General features: G+C 48.5%; 1 long non-coding RNA gene across 1 annotated transcript; it reads right to left on the bottom strand.

The window, feature by feature from the left end:
• Positions 1-2410: 2410 nt before the first annotated feature.
• LOC117595273 lies at positions 2411-3313 on the bottom strand. Its single transcript, XR_004576480.1, has 3 exons — positions 3217-3313; positions 2590-2693; positions 2411-2449 (listed from the first exon to the last, which is right to left on the bottom strand). It is a non-coding gene; the product is annotated as an uncharacterized LOC117595273 (long non-coding RNA).
• Positions 3314-5055: the final 1742 nt, after the last annotated feature.

Here is a 5055-nt window from a genome sequence, read left to right as displayed (position 1 = left end):
ACCCCTATGTGTGAAAGAAAAGATGTCACGAAGTTCATCTGCTAGTGGGAGACAGAAAAAAGCATTAGCCAGGTCAATGTAGGTAAACCATTTTTGATCAGGGGTCAAATTAGTGAGTGCTTCTAAATATACCCAATCGGTCCCTGGTGCCTCTAACCGATATGTCTTACAACTGGGTGAGTACCATACATTTGGCGCCTGAGTGGGTGTCCAATCAGTGCTATCGACCGCCCTTTTAACCATGGGCCCCTGGTCTTTCGCTTGGTGTTTAGGATGCAGGGCCAGTGAGGCATGCGGGACGGACTCGTCCGCCATCATGTACCACTGTTCCTGCTCGTCTGTCAACTGTACATCTGCCGCTATCCCTTCCGGGCCTGCATATATGAATATAGACCCAATCTGCCACGTGTCCCCACACACTACATCCCCAACCCCTCTCTATACACCTCGTCGCCCTGTCGATCACAAAATAGGGTTACATGAGGGGGGTCTGGCGGAGGAAAGTACGGCTCAAGGAGGGAGATCCACGGCCTCCCCTTGAAGTATTGTGATAGAATGCCCTGTTTGTCCGGTATCAATAGTCCCCAGTACATCTCCGCTATTTCACCCTTCACCGGTTGTACAAGGTACTGCCCTTTGCATGAGGTATCAGGTCCGCACACTAATTTATTTATTACGCATACGGTTCATACCGCTACAAGGACCAACAACCATGACATCTATTTCACCACATAGTAGGTGGAATATAGTTTTTTGTAAATTTTGTTCGAGCCAACTACAAGGAGCGCAACCGTGCACTGGTAGCTTGGGGAGGCCGACCACGTGCATCCAGGCCTACGTGGAACCAGACGGACCAGAGGACAGGCTGCTGACCATGGGGCTACAGGAGAGACGACTACAGTTATCTTCCACTCTCTTCTCCCTCCCTCTACTTTCCCGGTCTCCCTTTGGTTTTCTATCCTCCCTCCCTCTACTCTATCCTCATTGTAGGTGTGTCCAGAGCAGAGACCAGGTCCAGGGAGTTGATCCCAAGGGCTTCTACCCCTCCTACACCCTGTGTGTCAACAGCACCATACCAGGGAGAACCAAAACTACAATTCCTCAGTGGGGGAAGGACTTTGTATGACAACCTGGGCCTTTTTTCCCTCCAGCATTCACTGACCATTCTATACTGACACTAAATAGTGACAAAAGAGACAAAACAGAGAAACAAAATCAGGATTATGATTTAGCACTGAGAAAGTTAGATATCCAGAAGCTGCAAGTGGAGACCAGCAGAGAAATCAGAAGGATGGAACTGAAAGCAGAAACGGAGACTAAAATACAGATACGGCAGCTTGAGCTGGCTGCAGGAGTAGCTCCCTCCTCACCAGTGGGTAGAGAGGGGCCTTTTGATGTTGGGAGAAACATAGCTGTCGTTCCTCCATTCAGAGAAGCAGAAGTGGATTCCTACTTCTCCGCTTTTGAGAGAGTAGCAGGGGCTCTTCGCTGGCCTAAGGAGGTCTGGTCTTTGCTGCTCCAGTGTAGGCTGACAGGGAAGGCACAGGAGGTGGTGGCGTCTCTGTCCCTGGAAGAGAGCGGAGATTATGAGGTGGTGAAAGCTGCATGTGTTGTGCAACCAGGTACCCAGAGGCTATCCCTCTCCGAAAGATAACAGCAAATGCAGTACTCATTAAGTTCTTTACCACGTTCGGATTGCCTAGGGTGTTACAGTCGGACCATGGGTCCAATTTCACATCCTCTTTGTTTGCGTCAGTGTTGAGGTCCTTGGCAATAACACATCAGAAGTCCAGTGCCTACTACCCTGAAAGTCAGGGAGCCTTAGAGAGATGGCACCAAACGCTGAAAGGCATGTTAAAGAAATATTGTTTGTCTACACAGTCAGACTGGGACGAGGGGGTTCCTTTTGTACTGTTTGCCATTAGGGAAGCAACTCAGGAATCCCTGGGGTTCAGCCCTAACGACCTCATACTCGGCCATACAGTGCAAGGACCATTACATGTGTTAAAGGAACAAATGCTGAGTTCAACGCAGAGTACAGTGAGTAATGTATTGGACTATGTGACCAAGACCTGTGAAAGGTTGCATAAAGCATGTGAACTAGCTAAGGAGTCTCTTTCCAGCACCCAGAAACGGATGAAAATAAGGTATGACAAAAAGGCTGTGAAACGTGTGTTTGTCCCTGGAGATCAGGTACTAGTGTTGTTACCGGTGCCAGGTTCATCTTTATCAGCTCATTATTGTGGTCCATACACTGTGGAAAAATGCACAAGTGAAACAAATTACATCATAAGAACCCCTGAGAGGAGGCGCCCTCACCGCTTATGCCATGTTAATATGCTCAAAGAATACAGCACCGTAAATGTTAACAAACCTGTTAGCCCAACAAAGTCCAGTCCATGTGGTGCTCCAGGTCCGGTAGCTGGGATGCTGGTTGCAAAGGTCTGCCCTGAGGATGACATGGAGGACGGTTTAAAAGAACAGTCTGGTATAAGGATCAGTGAAAGGTTAAACAATTCAGAAATGAAGAAAGTGTTGCCGTCTATAATGGTGCATTTAGACAACAAGAAACAGGAAGAACTCATTCACCTCATTCATTCGTTTCCCAGTCTCTTTCAGGACGTTCCCGGCCGCACAACAGTGTTGGAGCATGACATTGACGTAGGAAATGCGTCGCCCATCAGAATGCACCCCTACCGTGTTAACACCAGAAAAAGAGAGGTAATGAGGAAGGAAACTGAGTATCTAACTAAAAACAACATGGCTATACCTAGCCACAGTCCGTGGAGCTCTCCCTGTATTTTGGTACCCAAACCAGACGGTACTTCTAGGTTGTGTACGGATTATAGGCGAGTAAACGCTATTACCGTACCTAATTCATATCATATGCCCAGAATTGACGATTGCGTTGATACCATTGGTTCAGCGGTTTATGTCAGCAAATTAGATATGCTGAAGGGATATTGGCAGGTGCCGTCGTTTAGCAGCAACCTCCCTAACGCTGAATTTAGCGAAATGTGATTTCGGCAAGGCAACAGTGACCTACTTAGGGAAGGAAGTAGGTAGGGGCGAGGTACGTCCCATAAGTAGGAAAGTGGAAGCTATCGTTTCATATCCTGTGCCAACCACCAGACGCCAGCTGCGGCGATTTGTTGGTATGGTTGGTTATTACCGTACATTCTGTAAGAATTTCTCTACCGTAATAGCGCCTCTCACCTCATTACTGAGCCCGAAGGTACAGTTTACGTGGTCTGCAGAGTGTCAACAGGCGTTTGAGTCAGCTAAGGCTCTTCTCTGTTCCTCCCCGGTTTTAGCAGCACCCGATCCCAGCAAGCCTTTCAAGCTGGAAGTCGATGCCAGTAGTATGGGTGCAGGGGCAGTTCTGATACAGGAGGATGATGAAGGGATCGATAGGCCCGTTTGTTTCTATTCTAAGAAATTCACACCCTGTCAGACACGTTATTCTACAATCGAGCAAGAGACGTTGGCACTACTGTTAGCGTTACAATTCTTTGAAGTGTATGTTGGGTCTAGTGCCTTACCTGTGGTTGTTTACACCGATCATAATCTTCTAGTTTTCCTCAGCAGGATGTACAACAGCAACAGACTGTTGATGCGGTGGGCGTTGATTGTGCAGGGATACAACCTAACTATCCACCATATTAAGGGTTCCAACAACGTTGTTGCTGACGCGCTCTCGCGAGTCTGGTGAGACTTCCGCTGCCGGAGTAATTGTTTACAGGGAACGTTGCGTACAGATTGGTGACACTAACTATTCATTGTGTCTTTTTGTGGTGGGCGTGTTACGTCCCCTGTTCAATATCTCTGTAGTGTTCTGTGTATGTGTTTTGTTCTGCTCTATATGTGGGTCTTCTCAGTACAGGTGACAATGTTCTTCAATCAAGCTCATCAATGACTCCACCTACCCCGTTACCCGGTTCAGCTGTTTCCACTCATCATCTGTCCCATCATGCATTTCTGAGCAGTATATGTACTTCTGGACGTAACAGGATTTCTGAACCGTTCCTGGCCCCTGCACCGCTAGTCGAAGCCGGGGTTGTGGACTGTGGCACGATAACCGTTCCTGTCAGTAACTGGTCACCGATGGGACAACAGGGTCCTAGGGGGAATATGGGTGTCTCCTCCCCTCCTTTTCCCTTCCCCTCCCCTTGCTCTCCAGTTCTCCCGTTTGTCGCTCTCCCTATCCTGTGTCCTCCTACTCTCTCCTTAACACAGGCACCCAGACAACAGAGAAAGGGCCGGAGGTCAGACGGACCAGCTTCAGTGATTCATCGCACTCCTTCTGCCAGTGGGGAACACACTCCACTTCGGGGAAGACCAGACTGGCACTCTTGTGATGAGGAGTCTGGGGATGACACTGCACAACAGGCAGGGCCTTTTGTCCCTCCTGCATCGGGGGTCCGCTCAGGTCAGGGGGCCCTCTTTGAATCAGATTTATCTTCATAGGAGGAACACCCAATTGAGGAGGGAGACTCAGATTTCCCCATTCCGCTGACCCCTCCACCGGTGGGACCTCCAGTTCAGAACACTCCAGTTTTCAGGAAACCACGGGTCTCCTCACCTTTGTCACTGCAGAGACCTTTTAGGCACATGACCACTTTGAATAAAATAGGAGACTGGAGGGTTATACACAAATGTAAATTGGTAATGTTAGGGGACTCTAACCTCTCTAGAATACCCCCCTTTACACAGAAGGACTTGCAAATTGACTGTTATCCCGGGGCCACATTCAGAAATGCTGAAGCTATTTTGGTCAGCTTTAGGGCCTCTCCCTCGGTACAGACTTTGATCCTGGCTTTTGGGATAAACAACAGGACTCAGAGTCCTGAAAAGACATCTATTAAACAATTACAGGGGGCTGTCAGGATAGCTAAGCAAGCCTGTCCTGTTGCACAAGTTGTGGTCCCGCTCATCAACTTTTCCAGTACTCTGCCACAGTTGGAAAGGGAGAATTTGTCCAGATTGAACGCCTATATTGCCAAACATCAATGCTTCCTCCCCAAACTACCAGGGGAATTGTTTGAGACTGAAAGG

This window comes from Esox lucius, chromosome 11 (assembly GCF_011004845.1).
Source record: "Esox lucius isolate fEsoLuc1 chromosome 11, fEsoLuc1.pri, whole genome shotgun sequence".
Taxonomy (NCBI): Eukaryota; Metazoa; Chordata; class Actinopteri; order Esociformes; family Esocidae; genus Esox; species Esox lucius.
Note: the sequence above shows the minus strand (reverse complement) of the source record. Positions and strands in the feature narration are given on the sequence as shown.